This window comes from Plectropomus leopardus, chromosome 1 (assembly GCF_026936395.1).
Source record: "Plectropomus leopardus strain MGB_pleo_1.0 chromosome 1, ASM2693639v1, whole genome shotgun sequence".
NCBI lineage: Eukaryota > Metazoa > Chordata > Actinopteri > Perciformes > Serranidae > Plectropomus > Plectropomus leopardus.
Window position 1 is genome coordinate 24,598,273 of NC_142176.1, and position 25,990 is coordinate 24,624,262.

Genomic DNA, 25,990 nt, shown 5'->3' on the forward strand with positions numbered 1-25,990 from the left:
AAGTTATTTTAACAAAAACACAAAACTCATGATATAAAACAGTCCCTCCCATGTACTTTTGTCTCTTTAAAAATAGATTATGACTGTCTGTACTTTGAAGAAAGTTACAGAGCTCACAAGAGTTGAAGGTTGAAATTAGGGTGAGCATTTCCATTTACTCATTAATTTTGTCCACATGCGGGATGTTGTATAAGTTAAGACCCTTACTGATGTATTTCAGTGCATCTAAAATTCTGCAGTTTGATCTCTTAACCATTGCAATATACAGTATTGTGCGACTTGCATTTTATGTTTTATTCTTTTGTGACAGTGTCCCAGTCCCCCCTTTTGAACCTCTGCCCTTTTGTTGTTTTGTTTGTTCTTCAAGTGACTGAAGTTGATGGTTTGACGTATGTAAATGCACACAAGTTTTCTTTAGAAAATTCTTTTCCTCTGTGTTAGACCCATGATCTTGTGTCTTAAGCCTGCATCAACAAGTGCTAGTGCTCACATAAGATTTGTTTAAATGATCTTGAAATACAAGAAGAGAAGCTTCTTGTATTGGTGGAGCAAGAAGAATTTAACAGAATAACTCAAGTAAGCACCTTTTAAACATGGAATATGTAATGTTGATGGCTTCATCCATCTGTTAAGTGAATGGCCATTTGTCATTCAGACACAGGCATCTGTTATTAACAGTTGTAGCTGTCAGACAGTGTCAGATAAGTAAAACCTACATAAGTTTAACTTTCATTTTCTGGTATTCATTGTATTGTTCCATAATTGCAAATACCATCATTCCATTTTTTTTTAAAACCACTTTTTTCAAGGTCCTGAGGAAATCCTAACCTGACAGCAAAAATGAATAAATGAATGAATGGAGCTCTGATCAAAATGCCTCTAGTTGCTTAATGAACGTTGAAAGCAGTGCAGGATTAATAAAAGCTGAAAGCGTTACAGATTTGTCAGTTAATATTTTCCCCACCAAGATTTGAAAAAATCAGAATGGTAGTGCAATTTGCATAACTTTGATAGCATCCTTAATTGTCCTGAGAGGTGTGTTATGGCAGAATCAGCAGCTATCATCCCTGTGGACTTAAACATTTCCTTCCTCTTAACAATTTGTTCCTATCGCTAACTTCCTGCTCGGCCTCTGCCTTCATGCCAGCCAGCCCTAAGAGAGATACATGATATCATATCTCAATTATGACTGTGCAATTTAGATTATTATGCTAAACACGAAAGCCCTGTCTCCAGGGAAGGCCGCTCGATGTCAAATATTCAACTGGAGGTCAGTGACTCTTCTAAATTGATGTGTATTAAAAAGATGTCTGGTCCAGATGAAATGGAAAGTTGCAGTGTCCAGTCAGCACATTGCCACTGAGTCAGAGGTGGGGATGGGGCAGAGAAATCACCCTTAGAGTAAATACACCTCCCTGCTACACCATTGTACCGCCTGTGTCCTCATCACCCACGCAGTGTGGTAAGAGTCCTTCCTGTTACCTCCCCATCCTTCCATCACCCCTGCCATTGTACTGTAACCCTACTGTCTCTCCTTCTTTCCTGTCCTTGGCTTTGGGGTTTTGGATGGCGTAGGAGGCATTTATGTCTTTGGCTGGTGTTCGGGGTTGGGGGCTCTGTCTGCACGGGGAGAAAGCCTCTGTTGTATTACTGCCCTTCACCCTTTGGGGTTATTGGATTGGATCCGTGCAGTGCGGCTGCCTTTACAGGTGAAAGGCAGGCAGTGGATTTCAGGGAGGTCTGTCAGAAAAGCAGGTAGAGTGCAGACTTCTCCTCTGATCTGCCTCCCACTGGGGAGAATTGTGTTGCCTCAGTAGCCCCTCGACATTTGACGTTGGAGAAATATTTTCATAACTGATTGTGTGTGTGTATCTGTGAGAGCGAGAAGGTGGGAGAGGGGGAGCACCAGGGTGACATGTTCTCTGAATTGACATGGAAAAAATGTAGCTGCTCGATAACCCCCACGCTGCATCTCTCCTGTGCGTCTCTCCCTCATCATAGACTATTTGTATTTCATACCAGAGATATGGGGAGCAGGACTGGAATGCACTGAGCTCTGGTTTCTGAGTGAAAGGCGTTGTAACACTTTTGACACTAATCACAGAGTTCACATATTGGTTTGATTCCTGCAGATCGGGCTCTAATGGCCAAACACTCTCAGGGTTAATCAATGTGTGAGTAGACGGGGCCTCACAGCCACTCAGGTCACCAAACGTGCATGTGTGTGTTTTTAAGGGTAAAACAGTCAGGGTACACACTGAAACTAACTCGCTGATCCTAGTTTACTGCCTCTTTTCCTGTGTGCTTGATCTTCATGTGAGAAGCAAAGCAGGAGGAGCTGGTAATGTGTTGTGGATCAGGCTTGTTGTCTGACAGAGACACAGCTGGATGTACGGAGTGCTAATGGGCTGGGAGTGAAGAGACTCCAGCTGGCTCCACGGGAGAAGTGAGACCACTACAGTGCCTCCCATAAAGTAAAGGTCACAGGTTCAGTCCGAGTTTCTCTGTAAAAGAACATAAAACATAGTTGCTGCACTGCAAGAAAAACCACAACATACGTAATAAAAAAGAAACATTAGCCTACAGAATACTCAGTGCTGGGACAGTGTTGAGAAACCTTTTATATCACTGGCAAATCTAATCTGAGAAAGATTTTGGAAAAAAACAAAACTTGAAAGATTAACATTTTTATACTTTCAAAACATAAAAGATTATCTCCATTTGTAAAACTGCAGGGATAAAGACAGGCAAAGAATCACCTGTCTGTAAGGGCATTTACTCAGGTGCAGTACTTAAGTTCAGTTCTTAAGTACTTGTACTTTACTTTAGTGTGTCCATTTTGTACTATATCTATGAGTCAGCTATAGTTAGAAGTTAATTTAAAGCTTAATAAGATACAGAACATATTATTATCTTATAAAATATGGTAATATGGTGCATAGTGTTTTAAATTTAAACATCCAACATTATATAAACCTGCTGCAACATTAACCCTTTAAAACCTGGAGCAACATTGCTAATCTTGTGCCACTTTCAGATGCCTTTCACGAGAATGAAACCTCTAAAACCTGAGCAAATGGGTGTGATGTCTTTCAATAACACGGGGAAAGAGGGGATGAGTAACCTGGCAGAAATATTTCACAGATTGCAAGCAATTTGTAGATTTAGAAAATGATTTTTAAAAAGCTTGAGAAAAATTTCTAGGGAAAAATATAGTTATAATTACATATTTAAAATTATGTCACAGAATTATTATGAACTTTAATCACTTTTTCCAGGTCATGGTCTTGTTTGTTTTTAACCAGAAAGCAGGCAACAGGAACTCAAAAGATCACTTTTAATTTCAAGGAAAAAACAACTGGACATCAAATCAAGGATCCAACAAAGACTGAACTTTAAACCAGGACTTAGAAACAAACTCGACTGAGTGGTGAATAAAGTGCAGATGGAGAAAAAGGCCAGAGAAGCTCAGGTGAGGAGAAAAGAGCTTTTTCACAGCAGACATTTTGTCATGTCATATTAGGAAAAACACAGGTGTATACAATAACATTAATGATGGTTGCATTCCACTCAGGGGGAGACCGTGGTATTGTCCTGGTTGGCTCACTGGAATAGCTTACTGGTAAACTTAATGGAACTGAGCCATTGTTTATATTATCAGTTTCACCTGTGCTTTTCCTACTATGACAAGTCAAAATGTCTGCTGTGAAAAAGGTCGTAAGGCGATGAGGCAGAAGAGCAGCATGGAGGGAATAACTGAGGTGCAGGGAAGGACTAACAAGGATGATACAGGACAGGTGTGTAGCTGGATAAATGAGGGAAAAGCAGCACAGAAACACAGGATGGAAAAAACACAGTAAACTGAAACCCAAAAACCAAGAGAGCACAATCTCCCCAACAATAAACCCACCAAGTGAAAACAAAGACATACTAACTGATGAACTTAAATGAGTCTTGAACAGACATTTAGTCCAGTCTTCCCAAAAGTCTGAAATAATCAGGACACAGCAGACTGACAGAAAAGTGCTATACGCGAGCAGGTCCATTTACAATTTACTTTTAAAACTTAAAGTATATTTTGATTACAATACTTATGTACTTTGACTTTGAATGCAGAACTCCTACAAGTGAGGGAGTATTTTTACATTGTGCTGTTGCTACTTTTACCAAAGTGAAGGATCTGAATGCCTCTTCCTCCACTGCCAGCATGTACAGTAGCTCTATCTTCAAAACTGGTCTTACTTCAGCTACCATCATCCTGCCCTCTTCCCAGTAAAAACCAGACCCTGTCCTGAAAACCAAGACCTGGTCTGTTGTGGTTGAGGCTTGGACACTGTGGTTTCCTGATTGTGGGCTTATTACACAGAAGGGTAAGCAAACAGTTCAGAGAATGTCATATGGTAAGTCTGATGGGAAAAATACAGCATGGCAGCAAGAAATCAACTTGACAGGCAGCAAGAGGAGGAATAGATGGGGGCTTAAAAAAGTACTATTAGATCCTCAACTCACATTTTACCATCAATATCAGCATGTCTAAAATATTGCAGAACAACTCTTGAAAACTATTCTGATTGATACGTTTTGGCAAATTTAAACTTGGAGATTGTACTTGTCTCCACCAATAACACTGTAACATTACTAAAGCTTGGACACTTGATCTAGGAATGGAAATTTAAAGTCAAGATCTTTAAGAAATGTTAAATATTGTAGATATGAGAGGAAGGCCTGATTGTGTAAGCTGAAATAGGCAGCAGGCCTGCTGTGTGGCCTGGCTGCACTGAGGGAGTTTAAACAGATAATCCGTCTTTCTCTTTTGACCGATGAGCACAGACACACACACACACTCACACAGACACACACACAATCTTCTCATGGCATGCTAACTGTGTTTATTTCAGCTCAGACACTGGGCAATAAAGCATGGTCATTTTCAGCACCCAGGCCAGCCGTGTACTCCTGTTTGCCCCGACAAACACAAGCACAGGCAGGGTAAAGTTGCTGGACCAAGGGCCCCCTCCGCTGGAGGGCCTGGAGAGCTTTGGCTGACGGGCTGATGTGTGACAGCATGTGTTTACTTATTACAGGGATGACTGTATCTTATGTGACAGTGAGGATGATCCATTATAGCTGAGTCCAGGTCCCAGAGAGATAAATACTGTGATGGCCAAGTTCCACGAGACGGATTTTAAATGCTTTAGTGCAAATCAGTTTGAAATGAAAGAAATGAAAAGAGCATATTGTGTGTGTGTGTGTGTGTGTGTGTGTGTGTGTGTGTGTGTGTGTGTGTGTGTGTGTGTGTGTGTGTGTGTGTACTGTAGAGTTGAAAAAAAATGTATACGATTACAAATTACAAAATATGTTGAACTATGATCTGTAGTGAGATGCTGCCTAACAATTTATGTATGTTTAATTTTTTTATTTTAATTGTTAGTATCATTTTCTTCTTCTAAGTAATTTGTGACAGTAGTATACTGTTTCATAAATAGGTGCATTAATGTGAGCACTGTTTACGATCAAAATTTTGTAACATATATTTCATAGAGTTATTCTGAACAGCAGTATACTTTCAGGAATCCTGAGGTCCCACAGGACTGTTAGTATCCATGTTATGACTTTGGTGTAAAGGGAAACTGATAATTTGGTTGAGGGAAGTCTTTTGCCTTGAGAGACTCATCTATTCAGTCTTGTTTATTCTTATATTAAAACACATTGTTGTGTATTGTCACAAGAGCAAACTGTCTTAGCAAAAAATATCAATTATATTTATTCTTTCTATTGACCACCTGCCACTGTAAACTTTCTTCAAGAGGACCTATTATGCTTTTCCATGTTTTGTGCCTTATAGTGTTGCAATGAAGGATGTTCAATTAAAATGTGGCCAAACTTTCAAATAATGTGGTAATGTATGTAGAAGTAATCCCTGTTATCCCTGGTTACCGACCAATCTGAACACTCAGTTTCCAGCAGTTTTTCTACTCAGGCTACAGTATGACATAATAGTGTGCCTGATTCCTTCATATGGTCATCTGCTCCAAGGACGTTGCAATTTTTTTATGTGACAATGCCTTTGCTGCCACATGAACCTACATTGTCAGGAAAAAATGTAATATTGGTTACCAACATTATAAACTACTCTCTGATTTTAGATCTTATTTCTGCTGAAACATGTCAGCTTGTGAATAGAGGGTTTTACTGGTGGTTTTTCCACATTAGAAAGTGCAATTATTATCTGTTACAGTCATTTCCTTGACTGCAATAATGGTTCAGAGATGGAGGATGCCTAAACACTGACCAATCTGAGAGAAACACTACTGCACATATTCAGTGGACTGCACACTGCGTAAGTAAACCTTGAAGCTGGAAACTTTTTTTTGGCATATGTGCCTAGCAGTTCTAATTGGGTTGAATAGGTGCCATCTTGGAGTCTGGTATCTAGTCATTACTATACATCTATGGTGAATACAGATGTTCACAGATGTGCACAGACAGTCTGAGGTAAATAAAGTGTTTTTTTTAACATATTAAAGCATGTAAACATGTTCTAGTGGAAACCTCAAATACAAGTAGGTCTGTGAAGCTGAAAATGAGCATAATATGTACTCTTCAACTTAGACTAATTGAGCAGTCATCATAAAATGATGTCATAGTGTTGGTGTGTACACATCAGTCACTAGGGACTGCAGAGTGCAAATTAAAATCCTCCTCTCACTGAAAATGGTGAACTAGCAGGCAAAGTCAAACTGAATTATGAAGTGGTAGCAAAGTGGCCTCTATAAATATCAGCCTAGCTAGTGGGACGTGTTGTCCTGCATTCATTTTTGGCACTCTTAAGGAAAATCCTATAATGGATGCTTTTGCGTGGGTGAAAATGTGTATTACATCAGCAAGTGTCTGTGTGGCACTCTGCTTGCATGTACGTGTCCCCACACATAGAGGAGACAGTTTGAGTGCACGTGCGCTCGGCCGTTTGTGTGCAGCCGTTTTGAAGCGGTGTTTATGTTGAGCTGTGATTAACACCATCCAGGTGCTCTCGTTGGCGGAGCTGTCCAGCCGCTGTTTTAGACACTCACACATTTTCCCTCTGGCTGGGTTCAGTCATCCATATTTACAGAGCTGGACGAGCCAACATGCTGAACTGCTGACCACCATTTATTCTAGGACTGTCTCATAAACGGTTCTTCTATGAACAGACAGAGCGCATGCGTGAGAGGAAAGGAGACGTAGGTTGGGAGGAGGGCGAGAATTCCTCAGTGACAGTGAGTGTAAGTTAGTGGTTGAGGATGGAGGGTGGAGGAAAAGGACGCAGGCAGTGGAGGGGCAGAGGAGTGGGGGGAGGATGCTGAGGTGTGATGGTCTGCTTCAGCGGGAACGAGTTGAAGATGGATGCCGCAGCCAATTTTCAGACAGCTTTCAGACAGCGTTCAGACAGCGTTGAGCATTTCATTAACCCCATCTCCACTGGTCTAGACAGGAAGGCAAGGCTCAGGCCGTACACAACTGCTGCCCTGTGAGGGGAGCTGGTCAGAGGCCTGATTCTGCGTTCATTAGCTCCCCTGAGGAGCAGGAGCCTGTTTATTCAGGACTGGTAGTATACAGAGCTGTGTGTATTGTATCTACAGACTGTTCTTTAAAATGTTCAGTGTGGTTTTCAGATGCACAGGACATGTCTCTGTGTCCATAGTGCGCCCTATACTGACTGGATTCAGAACCAAGAAAATGTCAGGAAGTGAAAAGAAACAGGGAGCCAGGAGGAGGTCAGTGGAAGGCCAGCACACAAAACACAGCAGAAAGGTGAAGATGAGAAAGATATTGTTGTTGTTCATTTGTGAACTGGAAGGGGCTGGATGGAGATAGGGGGGGTGGGATAGGGATCAGTGACTGCTTTTGAGTGAAAAAAAGGATAGAGGAGCTGGCAGTGCAGCCCCAATGGAAAAACTGTCTTGTTCACTGATATGTGAAAAACATTGTGTAACTGTTGGCAGTGCAAAGAACAGTGGTGTAATCACTGGCATTTAACAGTGATGTCTAACTCCTGCTCTGTATCAGCATAATCATGCACCTGTGTTTTAGACATTTTACTGGAAAATCAAACAATTCTGAGTAATTAGTCAGGTTTTACTTGTTTTTCTTTATTAGCATTTCAGAAATTGTCAATTAAGTCAACATACTGTAACATGAAACAACATGATTACACTGTATGAGTGATAAGTGTTATCATACTAAATAAATAGCACAGTGTATCTTTTTTCTTTAAATACGTAAAAAGCAGTGGTACAATTTGTTTTCACATTTAACATTTATAAGCAGCCAAGGGTATAGATTATGTTTCAATATTGGGGATGACACATCCAAGAAAATTTTGACCATCAAACACTTTCCTGCATTCTAGTTGATTTTTGTGTACCATTTTTTTGCCCTTTCTTCATCATGTTATGCTGTAAATGTCCTTGGCTACTTTCATGTTTTTATTGGGGGAGACAAAAACATGTTCTAAAAATTGAAAGAAATGTGTGCCCCCGTAAATCTACAGTTAAATTAGTAGCATTGAATAAAAAATGAGACAAACCATGATATCTTGTCAGGAAAAGTAGCAAAATTAGAACAGATTTTGCGTCACTTTGACTGGGAATTTTTATTTTTAAATATGTACATATGATATATTTAAAAAAGTACTGTACAGGTTTACCCTGGCTGAGCCAGGTAAATCCAACTGCATAAATGTAAATTAATAAACTCAGCAAATTGATCATAACTCTGGAGGCCTGTAGAAACTTTTACCCACAGAGTGGCTCTTAAACCACTGGGCTGAAGAAGCCAAACAAGTGGTAGAGACTTCCTCCTTGTAAAATAAATATGATGTCAAACAGATGTAGGTTATTAGTGGTGTGTGTTTTAATTGCTGGGCAGGAAGATTTGGGTCTGATTTCAGATGGAGATATTCTCAAAGATGAGTTGCGCTCTTATGCACAGCTGTAATCAGTGCGGAAATAAAAACTAATATGACTTACTTAAACTTTAACTTTTGATTCAGTCTTGAAATAGAGATGCCATATGTATGGCTGTTGCTTTATAGCCAATAATTTATTTTCAGAATTTCAGCATTTTTCCCCTTTGCTTATATTTGGGCATGTTCTCTCACATTTTGAAGATATTGTAAAGGCCCATGCCCCGACATCCCCACATTCCCATTCTTTGCTCTAAAAAAGCCAACACTGGAACCTGTGTACAGCAATCCCATAACCCCGCTGTTCTGACACTGAGAGAGAGCGTGCACTTTTGATTAAACTACCACAGCCGTGTGTTTACTTCTAGTTAAGTGGAGGTCACAAGCATTTTTTCTTTCATTCCCCCCTCCCCAATAAATCTCTTTCCGGCCGGGGGAGAGGAGGCTTAGGGCAGAGGGAGAGAGAGACCCCACGCTCGGTGGTCCTCTGTAGCCAGTGCTAGGGAGTGCAGGAGCTAAAAAAATAAACTCTCCCTTCTGGCACTGAGGGTGGGCGATGCCACTCTGCGACATGGGACGGCGGGCTCTGGTGAGTGTTACTGAACTGTCACTACACCCCCCCGCCCCCAAGCCCCATCAACTACAAGCACCCCCATCACTCCCCATCAGTGTCCCTCTGGAGAGGGCCGGCCAAGCAGGACAAGGGGTGGGGTCAGAGCCAGAAGCATTCCCTGCATTCCCAGCCAGCAGTGATGCGACTGGTACACACACAAACACAGGTTCATGCACAAGCACAAGCACACTACACACACGCAGCCGTGTATGTGCACACTCACACTGATGCAATAGTGCAGGCCACCGGGGCACACGTCACTGTTGTCAGATTGAACAAGACACAGAGCTAATCCAAACCAGCTCCAGGCTTCACTTGAGACACACACACACACACACATGCATGCACACAGGTACACTCACACTTTGCTGCAAAAGCTTCTTATCCTTCACAAAAACACAACAAAGCCATGTAATGTATTTGTGTGTCTTTGAATGTGTGTGTGTGTGTGTGTGTGTGTGTGTGTGTGTGTGAGAGAGAGAGAGAGAGAGAGAGCAGCTGCTTAATGTTTAACTGGAGCAGCTCTTAGTGGACTTGGCGTGCCCTGACAAAATCCATTTTGTGATGGAGCTGTGATTACAATGATAGGCCTGGAATTATGATGTTAGCTCTTCCAGGCCCCGATTTGTTCACAGCTGTAGAGTGCACCATCCTTTGTGCACTCATCCTCTCTTGCTCTCTCTCTTCCTTTCTCACCTCATTACAGCGAGGAGTAATTTGCTGTAATAGTTTGCTAATTCCACATTGAGCACATACCAGACCCTGCTGCCAAATGAGTGGTGTCCATATGTGTCAAGTGATTGCCCAGAGAGTGCAGGGCATGGCGTTGTCCCAAATTGTGTAGAAATATGTCCAGATTGACTTTCTCTGAGGCTTTGTTGAGGATTTCAAAGACAGATATAGCCTTTCACTGTGTGATAAATGGTAAAATAACCATCTGGAGTCGCTTTCTAATATTCTCCTCATTGTTTGATGAAACCTCATCTTATTAGCAGTGATCAGTGAGATGAAGTTGACCTTCTGAACTCCGCTCAGACAGAACACAAACCAAATGTGCATTTAGCACAAAGCTCCCCCAGCAGAAATTGGACTCATTTGAGATACTCGGAGAAATCAAACCCCATCGTGCGGAGATGCTGAGATACATTTTTCCATTCCCCTTTATTCATCCAATTCAGATCTAATCTCCTCAGTCTTCTCTCACAGTTGGTTCAGAATAGTAAATGCATGATGACAGCACATACTAACACTCACTCTCTCCTTCTCCCTCTTTTACACACACACACACACACACACACACACACACACACACACACACACACACACACACACACACGCAGCTCTGAGAGACATATTGGCTTGAAGCTGCAGAGGTCCTGAAGAATGCTGCAGTTTATATGGCTGTGGTTCACTTAACCATGCTGCTACTCTAAACACTCCTGTGTGTGTGGCACTCCCATTGTGACTGTATCTGTCCCTTTTGGTACTTTTCACTTACCTTCTTTCTCTGTCTCTATGCGTGTGCCAGCGAGGGAACACGGTTGTTGGATTAGCATGTCTTCAGGACTGGAGGGTTAGTTATCAGGACTTAGTCTACACATGTACACATACACCTAATACAACGCAAACACACACTTCTCTCTCTCTCCCCCCTCTGTCCAGGATCTGGGTGTTCCACAGCACAACCCTCTCTCCTCTTGCTCCGGCCTTCCCCTGCACACTAAATGTTATCCTTTGGGCTCCTAATTGCCTGTAATTTGCTCGATGAAAGAATCCCCAGCTTGTCTGGATCAGTGACGCGTGGTAACCTGAGAACCCCTGAGGGGGAGGCAGGGGAGGAAGAGTGGAGGAAGGAGGGAGGACAGAAGAAGTCAGGGGAAATAGGCGGATTAAGAGGGCAGGACGTGAAGGTGAGGAGGAAGAGATGGGGAGAGGACAGAAATAAAGACAGTGAGGCTGGACAAACATCAGCAGTTGTAAAATAAGGTTAACTATTACTGCAGTTGTTTTGAGACCTGAAAGTGTTCCAGTGCTGCCGAATAAGGATTCAGAGTAGCCGATAGTCATTTTCCCCTCTCTGTTTGCATAATTCAAAATGCACTGCCTCCTCTGCAGTGTGTGTTCACCCAAATGATGAGATATTTTCTTACTTTTCCTAAACCTTTTTAGATTGAGATCCCAAAGAGAAATTTGGTGTCCCCAGAGACCCAAACTTACCAAAAATACATCATGAATGGCCATAACATTTTCATTTCTAAAATTACTAAGAAAGAACACAGCAAATTGTGAATTTTAAATGGATATGAAATGTATTCATTTTGGAATAAACGAATATCACAGCAATAATCAGCTTTGCTGAGTGTAATGTTATGTTTCTCCCACTCTCACTTGTCACCACCATATTAGTCTCACACCCACACAGAATTTGTTTCATTTGTTCAACATGGAAACTTAAACACACTGAGGCCAAGTAGCAACCTCTTGGGTTGAAAAATAAAGCCAAATCGAAGGACTGTAGCTCCCTGGTCACTTGAGGCTGGCTCCAAAAGCAAGTAAATCCCTGAGTCCGATCCAAGGTCTTTGCTAAGTTAGATCACTCTTCCACAGCACCACCCTTTTATCCAAATGTGGTCACTATTGGCTCCAAAAATCTAATATCCATCGGCAAAAATGCCAAACTCAAAGCTTCAGAATTTGAGTCCACAAACCAATGGGTAACGTCAGGGGGACTACATCTATTGCTTTCATACAGTGTATAATTAAGGTCTCTCCTCAGTATTTCAAATGGCATTGTTGAAGCCACCAATTCTACTCTCTACATTGTATTTTTATTTTTACAGGATGTATGCAATTGAGAGTGAGTGAATCAGCTCAGGGCTCATGAGAAGAGAGACAGACTTGTTGAATAGCTAGTGTAGCCAAAAAAAAAAGTTCGTCCTCTAATTTAACCACCAAAATGAATTCATATTTCACAGCAATGTGATGCAATTTACTCTGCCAATTGGGGACCAGATAAAAATGGGTCTGGGACCATTTTTTTGGTCTTGACCCTAACTTTAGGAAAGAATCAGTAACCTACCCTTTCAAGCTATCATCAGGGGCTTAAGTGTAGACAGTGCAGGTGGTGCAGCCACATTAGGGCCCATACTGTATAGGGGCCCGCGGTGTGGGCGAGCCACACCAGTTGGAGAAATGCCCCCCTGGCAAAACTGGATCATTATAGTAACAATAAGTTATGTTAGATAAAAAGCATCCACTGTATTGCATTGACAATAGTCTAGATTCCATTTGTTATATATACCCTCAAATATTAACAAAATAATAAACAAATAATAAAAAATAATAAATCAAATGAATATTTTCTTTGGTATTTATATAGTACATGGATGCAATGAAGACTGCTGGGTAATGTTTGTATGTTGTTGTCCAATCTGCGGCCTCTATTCGATCATGTGACAAGATGATGAGAGTATGGTTAGGTGAAGCACAAAATCTGTCAACACTGACGCTGAGCGCACTGAGGCAAGCCCAGCAAGCAGTCATGCCATTTTAACGCAGAAGAAAAGACAGGAGAGAAAAGAAGAGGAGGAGAAGGTTGTATAGCTCCCTAAACTAGATTCTTTTCTTTTTTCTTTTTTTTCAGACAGTCGCCAGCTCACAAACAAGCCCCTCGCCGCTGCCCTCAGTGAGTCAACAAACATGTAGCAGGTAAGCTAAAGTCAGCAGCAAGCTAGGTAACGTTGGTCTAAATAATCGTAACGTTTGGCTGTTCTGTTAGATGTCAATTTTAAGACAAGGTATACATGTATTGTGTAGACTAATTTGTAGGCTGCTAATAAATTTAGGTCTCTACTAGGTTGATAGCCAACCTATGAAATAATATGTTATCTGAATAATAATCTAGTAGATGCTAGCTATTCCTTGCATTAGACAACCGTTATATTTACATATTTTCCATTGCAGGTTGAACAGGTCAGTGACAGAACCAGTCAGTAGGTGAGTACAAGTGCCTTTTCAAGGAGATTTGGGGTATGTGTTGGGCCGCTGTGCCCCTGTTACAGAGGTTTTTATTATTTCGGAGTCAGGTCGCTGCCGAGCACCTGTTTCATTGTGTGTTTGTACTGTTGTGGGTATACTGTGTGTATGCTGCTGTAGCTCACCAGTTTTCATGGTGTTGTTTGTTGGTTTTGCAGCTCTCTTTTCTCTTATATACTATAGTCTCTTGCCTTTATGTTGAGGAATGCAGCTTTCGTGAGGTTATTGTTCTAAAAATGCCTGAAAAAGTCCATGGTCATTTTAGTTAAATGGACAGCTCCTCTGCTCTCAGGTGCTTGTTGTCACGTTTGTGAACTTTGAATGTCACAGCACTATCCATGCCTCTGATCACGTTCTCTTTAACCTCTATACTCTGCAATTACAAGAGCTGCCGAGGTAACACATTGCCACTGTAATATGTATACACACACGCACGCACACATTTAAATACGCTTAATTGTGTGTGCATGGCTCTGTCATAATAGCCTGCACTGGGGCCCGTTGTTACTAAACACTGGCTATCATATGCACATTTTGCATGAAATGGTTTGAAAACAAAGTGTTCACAGACTTATTTTGATTTTAGAAATGAAAATCTTTGGCAAAATATTTTTTTTAAATTTTTTATCAAACTGTCATAACAAAACCAACTCCTAACTTGGTTGTGTGAAATTCAAGAATGAAATCAATTCTATTGAACTACTGCTAGATTTTAATGTAATGCAAAATATCTGCAAGTGAGAAATAATCATTTGAAAATAATGTTTGTGGCTGTGCACAATAATTATTAATATATTACTTAAGATATAATCAATTTAATACATTTCAAGTAATACTATGACATAATCCCTCTCTATAGTTATGTATGTGAAATGGACAATTCACGGAGAATACTAAAATATGCATGAGAAAGACAATACGCAAAAGTGCACAGATCCTCAAATGACTCAGAAGACAAAACACACTCACCCATTTGAACTGGTTAACTCCAGTCTTCTCATAGGTGCACATGCACACACATACTCACACGCACAGTCTCAAACTTTTCTGATCAGAGCATAGTGTGGTCTCATGAACAGGATGTGAGGTCTTGATTGTTTACTTTAATTTCCTGTGGTGAGGGATGATGAGTGCCTGCCTGCTGCCAGCCAGCTCTGCTCTCCTGTCTCTCCTAGCCAGTCCAACATGCCTCCTTCCCAGTGTACCAGAGAAGGCAGCGAGAAAGCCAGACACGCATGTTTCCTAATGGGTCATCCACAGGAGAGAGTTTGTCACCAAAGTGCCCCCACCCCCTTTTCCCCCCACAGGGATCCCAACTTGCCCAGCTCCCCTACCTTCACATGGCTGTGCTGCTGTGGAGGTAAACTGCCGGGTTGCGGCTCCATTTGAGCATACAGTTGATTGCTATGAGATTACACTGCTCCCTTTCAGCTGGGGTCAACGTCCTCATGTTTGACAGTTTGAATCACAAGCAAATTGTGTCATTTCCTACTTGTTGTAGCTCTCAGTATATATGTGTGCGTGTATGCCTGTGTGGCTGTCTGATCTCCTTAGTCAACCAGTGCTTTGCAGGCTATTACATGACCTGTGTATCTGAAGTTTACTACAAGAGAAACTATTTAACTTTTCAAAAAACTATAGTTGTGCTCCGCACCCGCTTTTTCTGGACTCTTGTGACTCATCACATTCATGTTGCTCTGAGTGTTTCTCTGCTTGGCGTTTTTATTTTCTTTCCGTCATCATCGGTGTGTGTTTCCCTAAATATCAGCGCAGAAGTCTTATGTTGTTTCTGCGGCCAGTGCCAGCGGCATTTCGCCCCATTGTAGAGTAGAACTGGTTTACAGTTTACATCTGCCTGTTTGCCTGTCTTCTATACTCCTCCTCACTGGGACCACCCAGGAGAATGGCGGAGTGGTACTGGTTTCTCTCTCTCTTTCTGCTGCTTTCTCTGTCTTTCAGTATTTGTGTCTCTAAATCTCAAAGTTTCTTTGCAACTCTCTTATTTATGGAAAGTGGTATCGGCCTCCCTCTCTCGTTTTTAAAATCAAATATGTTTTTCTGGCATAAATGTTCATGCTAAAAAAAGAAAAGGCTAATGAAATATCATCAGAGGATAAATAACCTATACACATAGATTAAGAAAAAACAGTAAAACAAACAAACAAACAAAAAAAACAGTGTCCTTGTGTATTCTGCAGGCACGAGATCTCCCCAAAATGTTAAGTTCACCCTCATTTGTCTGATGGGGGGATTCTGGACATATGATACTGGCTTTCTGTAAGAATTGCACTCTTAATTTGGCATAATTGGTGCATTCATTGCGGAAGTAAAGCTCTACAGTGAAACGCAGCCTGCCTTTCCATTCTAGACATGTTTCGTCTTTGTCTCTCCGGAGTCTGTTCATCGTCAAGATTTCCATTGATTTTCATTGACGATAGTGAGCAGTGTGACAGGATGCTATTGCATCCCAACAACCCAACAACAAGATTGTACTGTCCTCCCCTGTCTTAACATGACTCACAAACCTGCTGTTTACACACTGGGGTCATGGACTCTGTGTCCTGCAGATACTGCTCATATCTCTCTGTCGTGTCCTGTTCCCCGGGGATGGACCGTAATAGCCTCTGCACTGCCATTGTAACACCATACATGGCACGAAAAGAGTGACTGCTCACATGACTGTGGGTAAGAGATTTTTTTTCTGATGAAGTTTGCTGTGTTTTTGAGTACATGACATGTCAAATGATTGATAGATTGAAAATGCTTGTGCAGATTGATGATTTCTTGAGCAGATGGTTCGTTTAGATTTTTCACAGAGTTGTTGAAATGCTCACAGTCACTACTTTCCTTTTTACGTTGGTATCATTTTCTCTCAATTGCAAAAGTGCCTGTCACTCTCAGTGTGGGGAATTTGTGGTGTGTGCCACATAAAGCTTTACAGTCTGTAAATACAAACACTCCTGTACAACACACAACACACCCAGACACATGGCTCAGTCTTAGATCCGTTTTACAGAACGTGCCAGTGTTACAGATCAGAGCTGATGAGGGGCCGGCGCTGTTGAGTGGTCAGTGCCAGTGGAAACAAAGAGATGTTGTGTTTGGACCGGCTTCTATGTCGGAGCGTGATAGGGCCGGATGGGTGAGTGGAAGTGCAGGCAGCCTAATTGGACACTGACTGAAACGTCACATGTTTGGACTGCTGGCCCCTTGTGATGTAATTTTTGCTCAGCTAGTGCTGTTTCATTGAACACCAGCATCTGCAATATGCATATGCAACCAATGTTCCCTCTCAGTACCATGGGAGATTTTGCTATTTTTCAGTCCAACTAAAAACTACCAGAACAGATTTCCCTAATGCTGATTTTTTTTTTACAAAGAGAGGAGGATCTGATTAAATAAATCAGCAGCTCAGGTGCTAGATTTTATCTTCATCGCACATGGCTGTCAATCTGCTATGAGACAGAAGACATTTCATACAATGTATTTGTGCACAATTTCCATATTTACATATAGCTGATTTGGTGTTATTGCAGAATGTAATTTCCAGAATGTCCATTTTAAAAAAGTTTTAAGCAAAACTTGAATGGATGAATCTGTTCTAAAAATATGAACTGTCATCAGAAAATATTTCAGTAACTGCATAGTAACCTAACCTTCACTTTCATATCAGTAGTCAAAATATGACTTTGAATTTGAATGAATGTCACCTACACACATACATGTCTGCACAATTCAATACAAATACAAAGACCCAAACCCATGACTTACTCCCCATTTTTGAGTGCTCCTTTTCCCCTCCGAACAAAGTTACAAGGAGTAGTAGTTGAAATCCCTGATACGTCATCAGTAGTCATCAGTGGCATTTATGTAAGCAGACGCAGGTATGGCAATAGTAGTATTATTTTAATGACATTTGACATTTATCCAATGGAGATAGAAAAGCAGAGATTCGTTAAGTTTCAATCAGTTAATCACAAGTCATCAAATAAACAAGGAAACTAGCAGCGACAACCTGTGCTCCTATCCTACAAGTGTGCACTGATATCGGAGGAGTGCCAAGTCACCGAGATATCAGCATACTTGTGACTTTTTTGCCTTTCGAAAAAAAACCATATTACATTAAAACAGCCTTAAACTATCAAACAAACGAATGGTTATTGTGTCACTAAAATAATAATGAAATGCATTTGTGGGCTTCTTTTGTTGCTTGTGCTTGCTCATCTTAAGAATTATTTCTTTTAACACTCAGTTTGAAGCCCTAAAGCTTCGCCCGACCCTCTGTCCCAACACCAGACACCCTACCCTAAGGTGTAAATGCACCAAACTGAAGGTTAGGGCTATGTGGTCGGGGCAAGGGGCCAAACTCTTACCCATGTTATTGCACTACCTAGTTGTAGATTTAATTTTGCCTTACTCCAAAAATTAACATTTATTTAATCACATATGATACATTTTTTTGACACTTTTTAATCCTGGTAACTTGACTGGACTTCAGCAAGAGTGGATGGGATAGAGGAAGAGAGATGAGAGGGTTTTCTTAAAGCCCTCTGCCTTTTAGCACGTCACAGCCAATCTAATCAGCCTCCCATGACAAAAGAGGGGTACAGAGGAGCTCCCTAATTGCTCATTTGTTCTGTATCTCCAACCACTCAGCAGCGCTAACTGGCCCCAGTGTCAGCCCCCGAGCTTTCCCGTGCTCTCACTAACTGCATGCACACACGCACATGCCCACACAGTAGATGTTTACTTGTAATCATGGCATTTAGTTACAATAATTTATTTCCTCGTGTACATGACATGGAAAGTATAAATCATTGTAGACCAACGACCTTGGAGCCAAGTAAAATTTTGCTATTATAGAGTTACAAATGTGCATTTAGCTGACACTGTCATGCAGAGCAGCCTATAGAGTGAGCAGGAAGGATGCTTTTGTTAAGACAAACTCCCCAACCCAAAGACCACTGTCAGGGTCAGTAGCTGTAAAAGTTAATATTCGGTTTAAGTCGCTTGAGTTGAACTTGGCAGGAGAGTCAGACAGCAGCTTCAGCAGGAAGAACTGGTGCACCAGGCAGCTGGGCAGGAAAACACAACTGTCACACAACTACTACTTAATGCAACCTCACTGTCAATGTCTGCGCCAAACCACTTCAATTTTTTCATCTTGCTCTCTGATTTACTGAATCAGTGTCTTTGCAGGCACTTTAATGTTTTTATCATCACCAGATTAAAAGGAAACTCCAGATATTGTGACTGTCATGTAAACACCTTATCTTAGTGGAGTTAAACTGTATTCAGAGTATTCAGATTTTATTCATTTTCTTTTGGTTCTGCACTTGTGTCAGGGTAGTGTTGCTGAGAACATTTTATACACATAAATTTTAAATGCTTCACAACGCTAAAAGACTTCAACAAACTTTAAAGATGTGCTCTTGTTATTTGTTCATTTTTTTTAATATTGTAAAATGTAAAAAAATTAAATTAAAAAGAGTAAAGTAAAAATGTGCCACATATCAAAATAAAGTGCACTAGATGTTGGATGAAATTAAAAAACTTGAAGGGGACTTTAGAAACGACAAAGGAGTGTAAAATTAATCAATTTTAGATGAGTGTTTGTCAGTGAAATTGTTATTCTTTTTTGTGATAGTTGTTAGTTACTGCAAACCTCCTTTATTAATCACAGTAATCAAATTGTAACATGTATGAAAAACATACTCACTCAACCCTCTGTCATGCACACACGCACGCGCACACACACACAAACACAGACACACACAGGCCAGACCTGGGCCTGCAGTCACTGGGTCACAGGGTTAACACAAGCCAATTACCAAAACAGTTAAGGAGGAGACAGGAAACACAATATTTACCACATGACTGCCAGAGTGATGTACTACACACAGACACATGTCGTTATTGCCTTGCTCTGTGACTTTACCCTCAGGTTTCACTTTAGAGAGCAAATTTTGTACAGTCATATTGGGTTGAGGTGAGCCTAAACAGCTGTAAGCGACTTTAGAGGATGTACAGATTAAAATATAACAACCTTTAAATCAAAATTACGTTTTTTTGGTTTTTTTTTAAATGATGTCTGGAATATAGCCTCAAACAACTCATCTCATAAACTATATTAACTTATTACTTACTTACTATACTTAACTTAACTTATTCTCACTAAAATGTATTTTAGTCTGAGCTAATCAGTTAAATCGCATACAGTATTTGGTCACATTCATTTTCTTTGTTTTTTGCTCTGACTGTCTAGACTTAAGAAAAAAAAAACTCATTACGTTAACCTGCTAAGAGCGCAGCTGTCACGCTTTGTGAGTAAGACTCATATCACAAAATCCGTTTTGCACAGAGACAATGTTCATGCTACGCTTTGATGTTTTGACTGGGCTGATAACTATAAATGTCCACGTATCAGACATGTTTATATTGGGGATGTTTGGTATGACCCTGGCGTGTGGCTGTGGGAGACTGCGGGGGGTCTCACTGTTTCCTGTTTATCACATCTTCTACGTGAATGTCAAACAGTTTACCTAACAAGGTACTCTCTCTCTGTCTTCTCACACAAGTGTATGCACACACACATTGAAAAGATACACCGTCCGTGCAACATACACTCGCTAACATACACGCACACATGCACAAAGACATTAGAGGAAGAAACACCTGAAAACACTCATAAGTGCACACGAATGCAAGTGTGTGCAGAAAATTGCAAGAGCTCTCGCTCACACAGTCGTGCTCACACAGAGTCAGTGAGTTTACCGAAAGTGAGACAGGAAGCCAATAGTTGAACATCATTCTACAAAAGTAGGATCTGGTGTCATTGCGAGGCCAGAACTATTTTTGAATTGTACATCATACCAGTTCAGTCTTACTATGCAACATTTCAAGTATACATAAGCATGCACAAAATGTTAATATCAATCCCTATTGTAATTTACTGTAAAAGACAAGGCAAAACACACTATTATAATAATCATTATTCGTAGTGAAGTGATAAGACCCCTTCATAGTAGTGACAATAACATACACTATCAGTCTAACGGTAAGATTTGTTCACCATTCTGTCAAGGGTAGAGACAAAGGTTACAAAAAAATTAAATAATTTCCACAACAATTTTAGTGTTTTTAAAATTTTGCTCTGATTTCTGTTTTGGAATTTTTTTTTGAGTTGATGTAGATTATGCCTGTTAATTAAAATCTAGACTACAATGAATGTAACAAGTTGTCAAGACTGGCAATACAGTTTTAGTCTTTACAGTCAATTAAACAACAGTATGTTCATCAGATATTTGTGGGCATGTGAATATGTAGCATATAAGCATTATGAATTTGATGTCTTGCAAATATATGTGAAATTGATATACTTTTGCTGAAATACAACAATATCAAAAAGACGGGAGATGTACACAAGCAGCAGCACACCATGTGGAGTATATGAGCAGAATTTTTATTTTCTTCGGACTGCCAGTAAAAACAATGTCACTGAGAAGCCTTTTCAGGAACAGCTCTGGTCTTCCTGTCTTAGTTACAGGGATTTCTCCAGACTTAACTGTCTTGTAAACCATGCAAAAGCTACACAAAGTAACATGAGAAGCTGCATGTCAGAGAGAGAGAGAGAGGCATGTGAAAGGCTGGAGGAGGTGATGGTAATTTGCAAGCTCAGTTTTAGAGCTTTAGAGGATCTGCCATCTATCTGATATCCACCATGGCTCTAAAACCCTCGGTGGGTGGCTGAACGTGTGTTTGCGTTTGTGTTTGTGTGTCAGTCTCTTACTGTGTCTGAGCAAGCTATTGATTAAGGAAGTACAGATCTTTATCCCTTTAGCCCAGTATCCTTAAAACTTAGTTCTTACCATGAGCACAAAACCTCGAGAGGCATTTTCATTTATTTTATTTTACTCCATTCACAATAAAAACTTTATATAGCCAGGCATTCAGTCTCTGAATTTGGGATTAGTTTAGTGTCTGATATAGTCATACAAAAAAAAACCAGAATAAATAAACAAATAATAAATAAAATATTTTATATATGTATAAAAGGCTTGAAAACTATTTTTATGGAGGTAAATAGGTACACAAAGCCCTTTAAAATATCAACTGATGACTATTGATCAGCTGCCACCATTAGCAACTTTATTTATTGATTTTATTTATTTTGAAAATGCATTTCTGAAACTACTTAAAAAACATATCTGTGCAATCAGAGACCACTGGAGGTGAGCTGAATTATTCTTGTTTGCTTTATTTGGATTAACATAGCTAATGCCTGTCTCTGTACCAAGGCCACAGCCATGAAGTCAACACTGATGGACACAAAATCATTATGAGGTCTGTCTGGGGTCCAACATAGAGACAGTATTTGACAATGTTTGACATTCATATCAGATACCCACAGCAGTGGAGCAACAGCTTCTGCTGGGTTTGGCAAAATCATTTGGACAAACCACACACGGAAATGCAGTACGCCATAATACTAGAACCCATAGTGATAACAATGTCAAATTGTTAAGTTTATTTATTATTATGATTATTTTTTTGAATTATTATTTAGGATGGTAATGTCTTGTTGCCTGTAAAGGTATATTTTTGTTAATGTTTTTCGATAATATACTAGGTTGGGGGACATTTTGAGCATATTAATTAATTGGGGGGGTTCTCCTCAATATCTATCATAATTACTGCATTGCCCTATTCAGGCCCCCAGGTGATGCTGGTCCAGGTCTGGGGCAGAGAGGGATGTAAATGCGACATTTAAACAGATCAGGAACCAAATGGAGTCCAGTGAGACTGAGTCCCCAGACTGAGTGCAGTCACAGAAATCAAACACAGAGACAGACAGGACACATATCTACTGGTAGATTTGGGAGGGAAAAGCACACAGGGAGGTATTTTAGACAGCCTTTCCACTTTCTTTTCACTGATTTTCCTCCCCCCCTCTATATGATTTTCTTCCATCATGGAGGATAACTGCAAGAATGATGATTGTTCTGTTTGGATAGGGCACTGTCTAATGCATACATGCATGTGTGTGTGTGTTTGTGTTCATATAAAAGAGACAGAGGAAAGGAGCAAATGAGACAGCAGATGAATGTGTATGTGTGGGTGGTCTTGTGAAACGAGAGCGCACGGCCATGAAGGTTCTCCACTGTGAGTGGAAGTGAACTGTTAAAGGCCGCAGGAGCAGCCTGAATGAAATCACAATACGCCGAGATGAAAAAAAAAACTACACGGAGCGGGGAAAACAGCGTCCCGCCGAGACATGCTGAGGGGCCGTGGATGGGCCCGGCTGCTCCCCTCTACAAAGCAACTCTTTCACAAGGGGAAACATTCATGGGTCGGCCGTTTCGCCTAATAAACATTCAATAGATTTAAATAGTTGGGCAACCAAAGTCAGGTTGGAGTGGAGTGAAGCAGAAGGCCTTGAGTCATAAGAGGCTGCTGCTGTTAGCTGCTCCGACGGCGGCCTCCTGTATCCACGTTCACATGAGCAACGCTGGAACAGGAAAGTGACTCAAAGAACTATTTAGAGGAGGGACATGCATGACAGACGGTGGTCAGTTTCAAGCCATGATGCCAAAAAGAGGTTAGAATTTTCATTGTGAGGTTTTGTGCTTGCTGAGAAATCTGGCCTCCAAGAACATCAACAACAGCCTTTTATAATAACATGATAGAAGAAGATTGACAGCTCCACTGGCCTCTACACCAGAACCCTCATTCTAGATATTGACTCTCACTTTTTGTACACTGATGCAGAAGGATGGACATTAGATGAAATTAGTAGCAGACAAACTTACTCTACATCTCTTTTCCTTTCCCCATCTCTGTCCTCTGCTCTCTCTGACAGGCTTCACTCTCTCAGTCTGTCTGTCTCTGTGGATTTCCTGTGGCCTCAGGGCTCCTCTATATCCACACACACACACACACACACACACACACACACACACACTTCCACTTACACGCACACGCACACACACACACACACACACACACACAAACATAGACACACATATGCACATAAACACACACACACAATCAGCTCAGTGTCTCTGGGGCCGCAATGATAGGGATCTGCAGCCCACCACTTCCCTCTGGGGTCAGAATGGACGAGATGTTGCCAATAACAGGGATGTTTTTAGTGTGTGAGAGTGTGTGTGTGCGTGTGTGTGTGTTGGTGATGTCTGTCACCTTGTGTATATGTATACTTACATGTGTCTCTCTGAAAGTTTATGTATCTTAGACCTACATTTCTTTGTGTGAAGGTTTGTATGCACCTCTAAAAGAGAGAGAGACAAATGGAGAGACAGAAAAAAGACACACAGGGACAGACAAGCAGACAGAAAGGGAGCGAGAGAGAGAGGCTTTGCCCTGTGAAAGGAGGATAAGGAGGGCAGAAGCTCTTTTAGCTGCAGGGCTTCAGCCTATGCCAATGGTTTCCAGATGGGCCTCATTTGCCCTGCTCTGCTCCAATACATGGCCCACTGTCCTCCACTGAGGATGTCCATAGACACATGCATACATGCACACAAACACACACTTATGAGACACACAGATTACCCTGAAAAACACACCAACAAGCAGACAAGTAAAACAGGGAGGTAGAAAATATTCATAATAGAAATTTGATGTTCCCAGAGAAAGTCCAGTGGTAGGAGAAGTATTCAGGTTGGAAACTAAATAAAAAAGCAATACCACAATGAAAAAATTAGAGCCCAACCTAACATTTTAATATGCAATAAAAACGTATCGCAGGGGCAATGTCATAGTTTCTGAGAAGTTTATTTTTCAGTGATAAAATGTTTTAGACACAATTCTTAAATAGTCCAATTAAGGGAATCCGTATCAGAAATGTTTGTTTAAGATATGGCTTTGTATTAAAAACTTCTTGTCAGCACTTCTAGTTTGATGATGTAGGGTGAGGACATGAGGCAGAGGGGCTACCTATCACTTTCCACTTTGTTTCTTAAATTGATGTTGAACTTGTACAAAGAGGTACTGGCACAGTATTATATGGTATCCATATTATAAAACAAACTGTACAGTCCCTCATCCCTTAACTCACACGTTGAAAACCTGACCCCACTTGTTGTGTCATGTATGTAGGAAATAAACAATATGGGGAGTTAATGGATTTTCATAGACGTGCAAAGAAACGTTTATCTGTAGTGGAATTAACATCATATTATGAATGCTCTTATCATGATAGGCCACCAGCAGATGGAGACATGAAATACTTTTCAGTGTATGTATTACTCATACATTTTACAAAATAGGAATAATACTTAATCTCAGGGTTGATTGTTGTACAAGTTCACTTTGTCAAATAAAATAAAATACTGGTTTGGCATCTTGGCATGAAATCAGCATGTTGGCTGATTTAAATATTTCATGTCAAAGCCAATATCGGCTTATCCTGATGATGTGTCGATATTATCATGCATCATATCAAGCTATTGGAGTGAAAATATGAATGATTTACTATTAATGGTGCATCAGCATATAAGCAGTATTTAAATGTAGCTGACTGACATGAGACTACAGAGAAATTTTAATGTGAGGATAGAGATGTACACACAGACGAACACGGTGTGGTCCTTCCCACGCTCCACTGTGGCTGTACAAAGAGTCAGTGTTCGGGGGCCTTCAGTGTGGTGATGCGTGACACGGCGGTGTGAAGCTGCCTGTAAAACCCACAGAAACAGGTAAGGGTCACAGACAACAGCATACATGGAGGGTCAGCCTGCGCTTTCTCACTGTGTCTGTGCTGAGTGTTTGCCTGTGTGTTTGATCAGGGTGGAGGTGGGGTGGGGGTGTGTGTGTGTCCGTGTCCGTACCTAGGTATTTTTGGAAACCACGCGGTATGAAACAACATGTTCATTTGCACACATGGCGCAGCATGACAAACTATCAGTGAGTGTGAGCATCCCCTAACCTCCCTCTTCTATTCCACAACCACGACCATACACACATTTTATACATACAAACACATGATTTTCTGCAACACCACACACATGTACTGATCAAACTTCAAGCCCCACATATGGTACCGGTTTTAACCCTCTCTCCACTGTCCAAAACCAGAAGTTATCACCAACCAGTGATGGATACATCTGTAAACTGAAGATATATCATTAGCAATAGTTAACAGCCTCACAGTGTTTATATTATTGATACACAGCTCTTGAGGACTGTCAAACAAGTAGTGAGGATAAATAAGTCTTCCAGGTGGAGCTATTGATCACCAAGAGGCACCCCCCCCCACCACCCAACTAGCGGTGCTACACCTCAGGATCGATTGATACCCTCATTAGCCAATTGGATTTGGCCCTAACCTCAATACGAAATCTGTGTTTGTTATTGTGTGAAAAAAAATGAGTCCAGTGGGG

At 40.9% G+C, this 25,990-nt stretch overlaps 1 long non-coding RNA gene across 1 annotated transcript in view; it reads left to right on the forward strand.

Moving 5' to 3' along the window:
- Positions 1–13,554, forward strand: part of LOC148190421 (uncharacterized) — a 55,655-nt gene extending 42,101 nt beyond the window's left edge. Inside the window, exons 2-3 of the long non-coding RNA XR_015777473.1 lie at positions 13,201–13,265; positions 13,521–13,554. This is a non-coding gene — a long non-coding RNA (uncharacterized LOC148190421). The remainder of the gene's footprint in view (positions 1–13,200; positions 13,266–13,520) is intronic.
- The last annotated feature ends 12,436 nt before the right edge of the window (positions 13,555–25,990 follow it).